Genomic DNA, 11,826 nt, shown 5'->3' on the forward strand with positions numbered 1-11,826 from the left:
AAAGCATCATTTTCCTTTGGAAGCAGATGGTTGGGAGCTATAGATGGGCCAAAGTTCACTAAGGTTACTCTCCTGTGAAGAGAGTAAATTGATGTGGTAGAATATGCTATTTTGAATCTTTTGAATGATTCAAAACTAAGACAGAAGCATTTGTGAGTTGATACTTGGTTATAGGTTTTTGTGGCTAAGAAATTACTCAATAATATTTTAATGCCATGATTCTTCATTGTTATTTATACAATGTTCCACTCAATTTACTTTTTTGTAGGTTACTAACTTATGTCTCAACTCAGGGAGTAGAATTTGAAACGATTATTTTAGATTTTATAAAAAAGAAAGAAAGAAAGAAATGAGACTTCACAGCAATTTTTTGGAAAACCAGCCTTCAAAACAAATTTGTGTAAAGGTCAAATTATTTTGTTTAAACTAAGTCATCAGTTTCTCCAGATGAATGTTTAAAACATCCAAGGATCATAGTATTTTAGAACTGAGAGTGAAATAAAAGATCTTTTATTCTAATTCCTTTATACAAATGAAAGATCTTATGCTTGAGATTTCAATAGAACACTTGAGACAGCAGCAGGTCTGCAAGGCAAAATCTCACCAGGTCCTCAGGTGATACTTTAATCTTATACAATTGTCCATCCTTACATGAGGTACAAGTGTTATTAAAATATTAATTTCACTATGATAAAGAGGGTTAAACACTTCACTAGAACATGGTTCATTGAAGAGAAACTACACCAGATAATAGAACTTCCATTATACCATTAAAACAGATTTCCCTTGATCTTGCCAACAATTATGCTTAGATACTAGCCTGGGGAAATATTATTTTAGTGGTTGATAACTTTCTTGTTGAATAATGTTCAGAGATTTCTTTTAAAGCCTTCTCTTAATTAGATGTTTTTGATCACTTTATCTAGCATCCTGTTATCAAATTCAATTTTGAGTATGAGTAGGAGGTAGAATTTACAGAAATATAGAAATCAAGAAGCAAAAATTACTAGCTCTACTTTTGACATGAAAGTCTGCATCTTAAACATATCTGTATGGCCATAGCCCACCATATAACAAGAATTCAACTCATATTTGTGAATGAATGAAAGACTGATGGGATGAAAGGAAAAAAATTAAATAGCCTACCTAACCTCAGGCAGAAAGCATGTAAAATATAAAACATATTCTAACTCCCAGATAGGCTAAACCATAAATTGAAAATAGGCTGTTTTGAAGTGCAATGAAATAATAAAAGCACCAGATGAAAACATGGGCAAATTATTTTATAAGGTCAAACTGAAAAAGGTATTTTTTTTCAAAACATAATATAAAATTCAGAGCCATAGACTAAAAGATTGCTACAAGTTCACTATATTAAAACAAATAGACTGAAGAGGAAACAAAAACCTTCTGAGTGGTAGGAAAAATCCAAAGACAAATTAAGAAGATGGTAAATTTGGAGGTGGGGAGAAGATTACAAATATAAAAAATGCAAGGGATAATTTCTTTCCTGTATAAATTGCTTTTAGAAGAAAATGACCAACTTTTAGCAGAAAATATACACAAATTTATTACATATATATATATTTGTATAATAAATTTGTGTATATTTTGTGTGTAGATAACTATATATATATATATATATATACACACACACACACATATAGTTTTATAGCTAGACTTTGAGTTTATATCCTGGTTCCATCACTTAACTATTTCAATAATCTTGTGCAAAATACAAAAATTTCCTGTGTCTTAGTCGACTTATTAGTAAAAGGCAGATAATAATAGCACCAATATAATGAGGATGAAATTCTTACCACTGATCTTGGCACACAATTAGAATTATATAAGTGTTAGTTTCAGTACTATCATTTCTTATAATTATATAATTTTTCTTATATAGTATATAATAACTATATAATATTTTATTATATAGTAATTATACACAACCTGACCAGGTTCAGGAAAAATAGTAGAACCCTTACTAGAACAAAAGAAATAGATCCAGGAAAAAATTCAAAAGAAGTCCTCTATACAAGGTTTATACACTCTTCTTTGATGGGTTCTACCTCTGAGCTACTTTTTCTGACCATCACGTGGGAGCATGTTCATGCCAGTATCTTAAAATTACCATCCCACACACGCAACGTCTATGGATCTGTCCAACCACTACATTCATTCAAAGAAATCTAAGTTCAGCAATGTACTTTCAAGGTGATTTTTAAAATTATTTTTAAGTGAATTTTCTTATAGATAGTCAATTAAAGTTCTTAACCAATGGATCTCAGTTTCACTTATTTCCCCTTCTACATGATTTTGTTCTTTCCTGAGGTCTCTGAAAAGATGATTCTCTAACCTTAAATTCACTAGGCCTTTAACTATGGTTCGAGGTGAACCACTCTACTTCAATGGAGGTAAAAGCTCTTATTTAGTACCCAATTTCTATTCTTTGCTCAAACTAAATCAATGTATAACCTCAAAGTATAAATCAATGTATAAACCAGATTCCCGAGACTGGTTTAATCCTTGACCTTCAGATTTTCTCTCTACTATTCATTCCTTTTTCCATGGTTAGCTAAAATGTGACTTAATTCTGGGTTTGGGTTTCATTTGTCCTTTCCATAATTTGTTACTATTTTTGCAAATATCTTCTAACTTACAGTAAAATAACTTGAGCCTATTTTTGACTCATTTATTAGGCTGGGTCAATCTTGTCTGTGGAATCACAGTCTTTCAGTGTAGTAAGCATAAATGATTGATTTATCATTTCAGACTTATCACATGATGATCATTCTCCATGGTGCACACAATGGTTCTGCCATGTTGAAATTAGGTATCAGGTATACCAGCCTATACCGAGTCAAAGATGCAAGGCTATTTGCTCATTTTTCTTGTGCTTTTCTTTATGTTTGAACTAATTCACAATTAGTGTTATTTAATCATAGGGAAGAAAAGTACCTGAAAATTTTGAGTTTATAGTTCTAGAAGTCCTTAAATGTGGATTGATTTAAATGGTTCATGAAGAAATTTAGTGAATGCTTGCCCACAAATTGCAATTTTGAAAGAACAAGCAGCTGAGTTCACAGTCAACTGAACAAAAATGAGGATTTCAAAGCATCTGAGGACTTTCAAGATGGAAGTGCTGTCATGGGACAAGTAAATCGATTCTGTAGATGAATCTCATTTTAGGGACTGCAAACCTGCTGAACCATTTCCTGTGATACTGTATAAGGCAATTGAAGATGGAGTGGTGTACTGTTGAACAATTATACTTATGCACTCTCTATTACAAAGAATTTTTAAAAAAGCAACAAAAAAATTTTTGGCCTGTGTATATATGTCATGGTTTTCATGATTTGCTCTTCTACCAATACCTCCATTGGCACTTATGTTCTTTACAAATGATTCTGGAATTAAGAAGTAGAATATGGAATATAAAGGAATTGAAATAAAGGGAAAAAATAGCATTTAACACTTTCTTATTTCTAAAGGAATGCTAACATAGTAGACAATATATAATTTAGGTTTTCTATTATGGGCTATAATACTATGATGTGTATCCATACATTTTTAAATAGCAAAACATTTTAAAGAGCATCATACTTCTTTTAAAGTTCAAATTTTAATTAAAAATTCATTTTGTGCCACCTGGAATACAGTTTTAGTAATCTATAAATGCAGGCACAAAATGTTTGCATTTTCTGATTGATTTAAAATGGAATGGACCACTTTTTAACTTATTCTGATAATTTACAGGGTTGTATATTGGGAGATAGGGTCAAACAACCCTTTCAATTGCTCAATTTGCCATGGACAGGTGCAGTATTAAAATTGTGGAAGAGTTTTTTTGGGTCGCTGATTTAACTAGAAGGGGTAGTAATTCTGGAACGTTTTAACTCTTCACATGTAAATCTGACTAGCAGGTTGGTTGGGAAGGGGAGAGAGACACTCAAGTTGTTTTTTAATAGTAAACATTTAAATGGCCACCTCATAAAACAGGTATCAATGAAACTTTTTCTTTAGAAAACAGACCTGGGAAGAAAGAAGGACAAGTTGTTGATATAACTGAAGTCAAAATATGCTAGAGCTGTTATTTAATCATTCAATGCAAAAGGAACCCAAGTCAGAGGCTACCGACTATAGTTAAACCGGGATCCTGGTTAGCTGAAGGAGAGCTATAGCTTTTGTTTTGCCCTCATTATTGTTTTGGGTATGACTGGGAGTTTAATGATGCTGGCACAAGGCCTGAAATGCAATTTGCTATTTTTATTACTCTGTCAATATGGTGCATTAAGGTCCTCAACACTCTTCAACAAAAGTAAAAGAAAAAAAAAAAGAACCTGTCTTATATCAGGCTGTGTAGAAATTAAAACAGAAATGTTTAATGCATGTTCCTCAATACCACCATCTAGCTTTTGAGTTAGTCTAACTTATTAATTTAAAACTACGAGGAAACCTAAACGATATAGAGATATATGGTTTCTAGGATTGCCTCTAGGGAGTCTTTCAAGTAGAAGCTCATTTTGCCTTTGTGTCTATGCTATAAAGGTAAAAAGGCCAAGCAGAAGACAAGGCCTTTTTCTTACCTCATAAAGCATTTCCACTTTGTTTCTGGCTAGAGATAAACATAATCTAGTTAACTAATACTCAGGTGTCAAAAATAAAACAATGAGATAAGAATGCAAAAGGACAGAATAATTTACAATTTTGATATGACCATCTTCATTGTGGTACATTAAAAATACTAATAAGCATTAAAGAGTGAGATGTACCTTAGTCATTATACCACATATCCCCTCAAGCTTGTAGCATGGTATTTGTTCTAGAAATTTCCTTTTTTTCTTTTAATCTCAGAAATTACCAAAATATACCTTGTAAAATGATTTTGAAAATCTCTTGTGACTGAGGCATATCTGTGGCTTTGCCCAAACTTTCCACTTGATTTTTCTGTAAAATCCCAGCATAACAGTATTTTAGGCCATGTTTCTTTGAAAAAAAAGAAAAAAAGCCCTGAAGCTTTGGATCTTAATTTAAGTAGCCCTTCAGGTTTTCTTAAACTGGTGGAGTTTACCAGTAATTTAAATGCACAGTAGTTATAAATTTCAGTTATCAAAGAAGTGGTATTATAATTAGGTTACATTTTGTTATTGCAAAGAACCTGAATTCTCCTTATCAAAATTCACTTAAAGTTAATCCCTTCTTGTAGACTAACCCTATCAGTTTACTGTTATTCATAGAAATTTCAGATGATTACATTGTCTTTTGCGTGTTTATTTGTTAATTTCCATAATGTCAGTCTCTGTATTTTTAGAGCAGAAATCAGTAAACTTTTAACATAAAGCATACTTAGCAGGCTAAAGTCTCTGTTGCAACTCTTATACTCTGATATTATATCACAAAAGCAGTCACAGTTGATCTATAAAAGGATGAGTGTGGTCTAATAAATCTTTATTTACAAAACAGTCAGGTATCTGGATTGGCCCATAGATTTTAGTTTGTTGAAAACTGCTTTTGCTTTTGTGAATTTCAGGGCAGGGACAATGATTTACACAACTGTTTTTTTTTTTTAATGTCTATCACTTACAGAGTACATGGACTATAGTACTTTACTGGTAGAATAAAGTTACTAATATATGTATTGATGTGAATGATCTTACTCTATGTGAAATAATTTGAATTAATGCTCAGTATTTTTATGGTTATTAAATTAACTATGAATATAATTTGACAGAAAACATTCCACTTTACACTTAAGTAAAATTTTTCTAAATTTAATTGATTATGTTTTTATTTGGAAAACTGCATCATTAAGAGTGTGGTATATATTACAAGTTTATATACCAGTATCTGGTTCTTCTCTATTTCTTGGAATTAAAAAGCTTATAATTTGTCTTCTATCTGAAGTTAGGCATAACTTCAGGCCAATGAAATGTGTACACTGTCATAAGGAATAATAATAATACCTGACACATATTTAGTATTATATACCAACTACTATTTAAGTAAATTACATGTATTATCTTCTTCCTCAATCTGACACAAAAATAAACATATATAAAATTATGGGGAAAAGTCTAACATACAGAAAACTCCCATTTATCAATGTTTTGGACTATGTTTAAATAATAATTGTCATAGTAGTGTATATACCTGTAGTGCTTACTAGGTATGCTAGCTCTTTTCTGAGCCCTTTGTATATTAATTAATTATTTACTCACAAAAAAACTTGTTAGGCAAAAATTTGTTAGCACAAATTCCCCAAAGTCACATAATTGATATGAAGACAGGATCAGATTTGAACAGAACAGTCTCATAGCAGAGCCCATACTTCTAAACCATTAAACTATATTTTTGTTTAATGCTATGTTGTTACAAACTTTCTTTCATAACCTTGGGAATTTATAATAACAGTCTTAATTTATTATTTGGCATTAAATGTTAAAAATCTACCTATATTGATAATCAAAAACTTGGAAAAAAGGCATAATATTGCTTATGCTGGCCATGTTTTAATTAAAACAATGTTGAAAATAATGTTCAGTAGTAGAAGATTAGCTATATATAGTATGCTTTGTTTCTAAGATGGAATAATATGAAACCATTAAAATACTGTAGTAAAAACTACTGATAAGGAAAACCATTCACCATTTATTGAAAATTGGAGTGAAATAACTTAAGGTATGATATATTCTGTTTCATATATACATAAAAGATACACACTGGTGGTGTGCTGGTAAATGTTTAACAAGTGGCTCCCTGGGAGGAAAAAAGATTCGCACACTGTAAAGACTCACACACTGGCTGATTTCAAGCTACCTGCATAAAATCTGGGATTAGAGAAGAGATATACACACTTAGCTCTTGCTGGTTGTTCTGAGCTTTCCCTAGCACACCACTTACTAAATGTTAAGTGTAGGTAATTCTTGACGGTGGGATAATAGGTGTGTCAATTCAGGCCCTCTAAGAAGCTTCCAAGATGAGTTTAAAAGTGTAAGACACTTACTGGGAGAATTCTGTGTAGGAAAAAAAGGGGGAGGGAGCTGGAGAAGGTCAAGAATCATCAGACCGGGCAGTAGGTGTCCACCTGTGAAAATGGAAGGAGATGAAAGGATTGGGTAGGAGAAGCCTCAGCCCTCAGCCTTCAGCCTCAGTCTGGGAAAATCTCTACCAGGACAATGGGAAGTCCCCAAGGAAAAGTCAGAGATCTGTGTCATATGCAGGAATGCAGGCACTAGTGTTCTGGCTGTGCTCAGACACTGGCTGGAGCAGCTAGGGAAGTGTGGCCCTGTTTGAATGAGTGCAGTGGAAGACCCGAAGGGGCAGGGAGTGGGGCTGTCAGCTCTGCCCTCACAGCAGGTATTCTTGAAAGCTGTCTGAGGAACTCACTTCCGCAGGCTGCACAAAAGGTGTTGACGTTTTCCTATTATCTTTTCATAATTTTTGTTCACATTTTAAACAACCTATTGATTTTAAGATAGAAGAAATTTGTATGCTAAAATTTCAAGTTATATTCAGATTCCACCATTCATTCAGGACCAATATTACTTTATAATCTATCTCTCCTCATAATGAACCATTAGTTGAGTCATCAAAGTTTATGAAGAACTTCCGTAGATACTATATGAACATGATGTAATATATTAATGACATATTCATATAATGTAATGTATTAATATAATATATTGATAGATTAATTTATTAGTGTACTTGTATTTACTTGGATAATTGTATTACATGTGTAAGTGTGCCTCCCTATTTAAATTAAAAATCTGAAAAGGAAAAAACATGTAACTTTTCTAGTGCCACACAGCTTTTAGTGTCAAATTCAATATTCAAACACAAAAAGCCGGATCCTAGACATCTCGATTTTTTTCCATGCTTTTAAAATAATGATAATGAGTATACTGGCTTCCATTGGTTTTCATACCTTATTGTGATTTTGTATGTCATGAGAGGCAGTCCCATGCAATAATTAAGTGCATGACCTCTGGAGCCAGGCTGTCTGAGTTTGAAGACTCGCTTTGTGATTTACTAACTGTGTGACTTCAGGCTAAGTCACAAAAATCTCTTGGGGCCCCAGTAATAACATCCTTTAGATGATGATGACAATGATAGCACCTACTTCACAGGGTTGGTGTAAGCACCAAATACTTGGAAATACTTGCAAAGCACTTAGTCTTGTAAAACACTCGTAAAGCACTTTGAAGAACGCCTGGCACAGTGTATGTAACCAAATATGTGGTCATGAAATTATTACCACATAATAAGTAAGAAAACTAAGTTAAGAAATATTAAGTCATCTTCCAAGGTGAAAGAAATGAGTATGTTGATTATGGTCTTAGAAAAGAAAGGATCAGCAAAGGCAACTCAGTGAAGTGCCGTAAGCCAACCAGCCATGCAGCCTTGGCCAAGGCAGGCTCCCTCTCTGGACTTTAATTTTCTCATCTGCGTAATGCTGTGTTTGTACTAGACAGTTCCCAAGGTTCCCCCTAGACCTATGATTTTATGGCTCCTAAGAATTTAATTTGATATCATTAAGCTCTGAGAAAAAAAAAAGATTTCAGTTTGAAGTTTTGTTTCAGGGGGAAAAACTGACAATATATTGAATATAAAATTTTGAACTATCAAAATTACCATGTGTTCAGTTGTATTTCTAAAATTCACAAACAATATAAAAGAAACTTAGTTCAAGTTAGTATAAATATTCCGTGGTGTGTAAGATAATTTGATTTTTTAATTAAAATAAACTATGTGGCCCCTTCTACATGGTCCCTGAGCTAGTATCCAGGCCTGGAATCCGGCTGCAGCTCAGCCTCAGCCACCCCCCCGTACCTCCTGCTGTCCCCCACCACCCACGCCTGTGACCCCAGACTGCCGCAAAGTGAGTGGGTTTGGGGCCTTCATGAGAATGTATAAGCAGGATCTGAGTTTTCTACACATCAAGGAAATGCACTTCCTGAGAGAATGGGTGGACAGCATGGTGGGTAAAATGCCACCTGGAACTCATAAAACTAAATCAAAAGAGAATACCGAGGAAGAAAAAAAACAGATAGTAAGTAGGTGGAGGAAAACATGAAGACAGAGGAATCAAGAAATGAGGAAAGTGGTCTAGGGACTGACAGTGAGGGTATGACTGAACCAGACACTGATGCCCCTCAAGAAATGGGAGGTGAAAACGTAGAGATAACCGAGGAGATGATGGATCAGCTGATGATAAAAACGCAGCTGCCATGGATGTCCTGAACGACGGTGAACTACGAAAAGCCCTCGACTTGTTCACAGTCACCAACAAGCTGAATCCTCTCTTGGCCATCCTGTGTGCCGAGCCAGTGCCTCCACCAAATTTCAGAAGCCAAATTCTGCCATCAGAGACTGTGACAGAGCTATGGACATAAATCCTGATTTAACTGAGCCCTGCAAGTGGAGAGGGAGAGCACACAGACGTCTGGGCCACGGGGAAGAAGCGGTCCACGATCTTGCCATTGCCTGTAAACTGGATCATGATAAAGACGCTAATACAAGGCTGAAAGCAGTTCAACTGAGGGCCCAGAAAACTGCAGAACATTGGAAAAAATATGAGTGAAACATGAAAAGTGAGAGATCAAAGAAAGAACAGAAAGGGTGAAGAAGGCTCGGGAAGAGCATGAGAGATCCCAGAGGGAGGGAGAAGCCAGCCCACAGCAGAAGCCCAATATGGCATTTTCTGGGTGGTTTTCCTGGGAAATGCCTGATGATTTTCCTGGAGGAATTCCTGTAATGGGAGAGGGCATGCCTGGAATAGCAGAAATGCCTGCGCTCAATGAAATAGTGATCCCGAGGTTCTTTCAGCCATGTAGGATCCAAAACTTATGGCGGCCTTCCAGGATGTGGCCCAGAACCTGGTAAGTATGTCAAAATATCAGAGCATCCCAAAGGTTATGAATCTCTTCAGTAAATTGTCAAATTTGGAAGTCAGCATAATGCCCTTCTGACAAATAAAGCCCTTGATGAGGGAAAAACAACCTACATCACCTTGGATGTCACAATAATAGAAACCTGTGTACCTCTGGCCCTCTCTGAAGAAAGCTGTGGTGCTTTGAAGATCATCTCTCTCCCTCTACCCAAAGGGCGGCTGAGACATTTTACAGTGGTTTGCCACTAGGGTATTGCTTCAGATAATTTTTTCCTAGTAGCAATTACAAACTTTAATCACTTTTTAATCCTTAAAAATACATAAAACAAATTAAAAAATAAGTGAAATAAATTATGTGTATAGTATTTAGCACCTAAGACAAATATGTTATCTCTGTTTCCCAAAGGAGGATGCCAAGGAAACTCAGAAATCATGGTAAATGCACTACCATTTATTTATTACTTCTCTAAGTCATGTTAAATTTTGTGTGGTTCAGTGAGAATAGGTGCTTTTAGTGTTACCCTGCCCTGTATGACTTAACAGGCCAACTTCCACCTGTACGACTGTGCCTCAGACCTTCTCTGGGACCAGAGCCCACTCACATGGAAAGGAATTGTGTGAGAAGTAACATCCCTCCTTCTTTTATCTTTTTTTTTTTTATTAAGGTATCATTGATATACACTCTTATGAAGGTTTCACAAGAAAAACAATGTGGTCATTACATTTACCCTTATTATCGAGTCCCCCCCATACCCCATTGCAGTCACTGTTCATCAGTGTAATAAGATGCCGCAGAGTCCCTATTTATCTTCTCTGTGCTACACTGTCTTCCCCATGACTCCACACACACTATGTGCACCAATCATGATACCCCACAGTCGCCTTCTCCCTCTCTCCCCACCCATCCTCCCCTACCCATCCTTGGTAACCACTAGTCCCTTCTTGGAGTCTGTGAGTCTGCTGATGTTTTGTTCCTTCATTTTACTTTGTTGTTATACTCCACAAATGAGGGAAATCATTTGGTACTTGTCTTTCTCCACCTGACTTATTTCACTGAGCATAATACCCTCTAGCTCCATCCATGTTGTTGCAAATGGTAGGACTTGTTTCTTTCTTATGGCTGAATAATATTCCATTGTGTATATGTACCACATCTTCTTTATCCATTCAGCTACTGATGGACACTTAGATTACTTCCATGTCTTGGCTATTGTAAATAGTGCTGCGATAAACATAGGGGTGCCTATGTCTTTTTCAATCTGAGAAGTTATTTTCTTTGGGTAAATCCTAGGAGTGGAGTTCCTGGGTCAAATGGTATTTCTATTTTTTTAGTTTTTTGAGGAAACTCCATATTGCTTTCCACATTGGTTGGACTAGTTTACATTCCCACCAGCAGTGTAGGAGGGTTCCCCTTTCTCCACATCCTCACGAGCATTTGTTGTTCAACATACCTCGCTCTTATACACACACACACACACACACACACACACACACACACACACACACATGTACGCAAAGGCAATGTTCCTCAAACAACACCCCAACTCCTCACTCTTCAGATGGAGTAACTCTGAAGATCCTGTTCAGTTCAGCAGGATTAAGCCCCAGCTGCCCTCAGTAATTCTAAGTAATGCTGATTCAGTTGACTACCTTTCCCTCTTCTGTGTCACTTCACTTATACCCCACAGAGTTTCCTGCAGTTACACCCAGACAAACTTACTGTGTCAGAACCCTTGTCTCCAGTTGTGCCTCTGGTGGAACCCAAATATTAGCATTAAGGTTCTATCTATGGTATAACCAAACCATCATTACCATATAAAAACCATTTATAACACAGCCAACTAACATTATGTTAACTTCAAAACAAAGGAAAACAAGAGTCCATAAAATCAATATATCTTTGATAAATCTGAATGTGACTACTAACTATA

At 35.4% G+C, this 11,826-nt stretch overlaps 1 pseudogene; it reads left to right on the top strand.

Annotated features, from left to right (window-relative positions):
- The first annotated feature begins 2,383 nt into the window (after positions 1-2,383).
- Positions 2,384-9,974, top strand: LOC118916552 (putative protein FAM10A4; annotated as a pseudogene).
- The last annotated feature ends 1,852 nt before the right edge of the window (positions 9,975-11,826 follow it).

The sequence above is a fragment of the Manis pentadactyla genome, chromosome 17 (genome assembly GCF_030020395.1).
Source record: "Manis pentadactyla isolate mManPen7 chromosome 17, mManPen7.hap1, whole genome shotgun sequence".
Lineage (NCBI taxonomy): Eukaryota > Metazoa > Chordata > Mammalia > Pholidota > Manidae > Manis > Manis pentadactyla.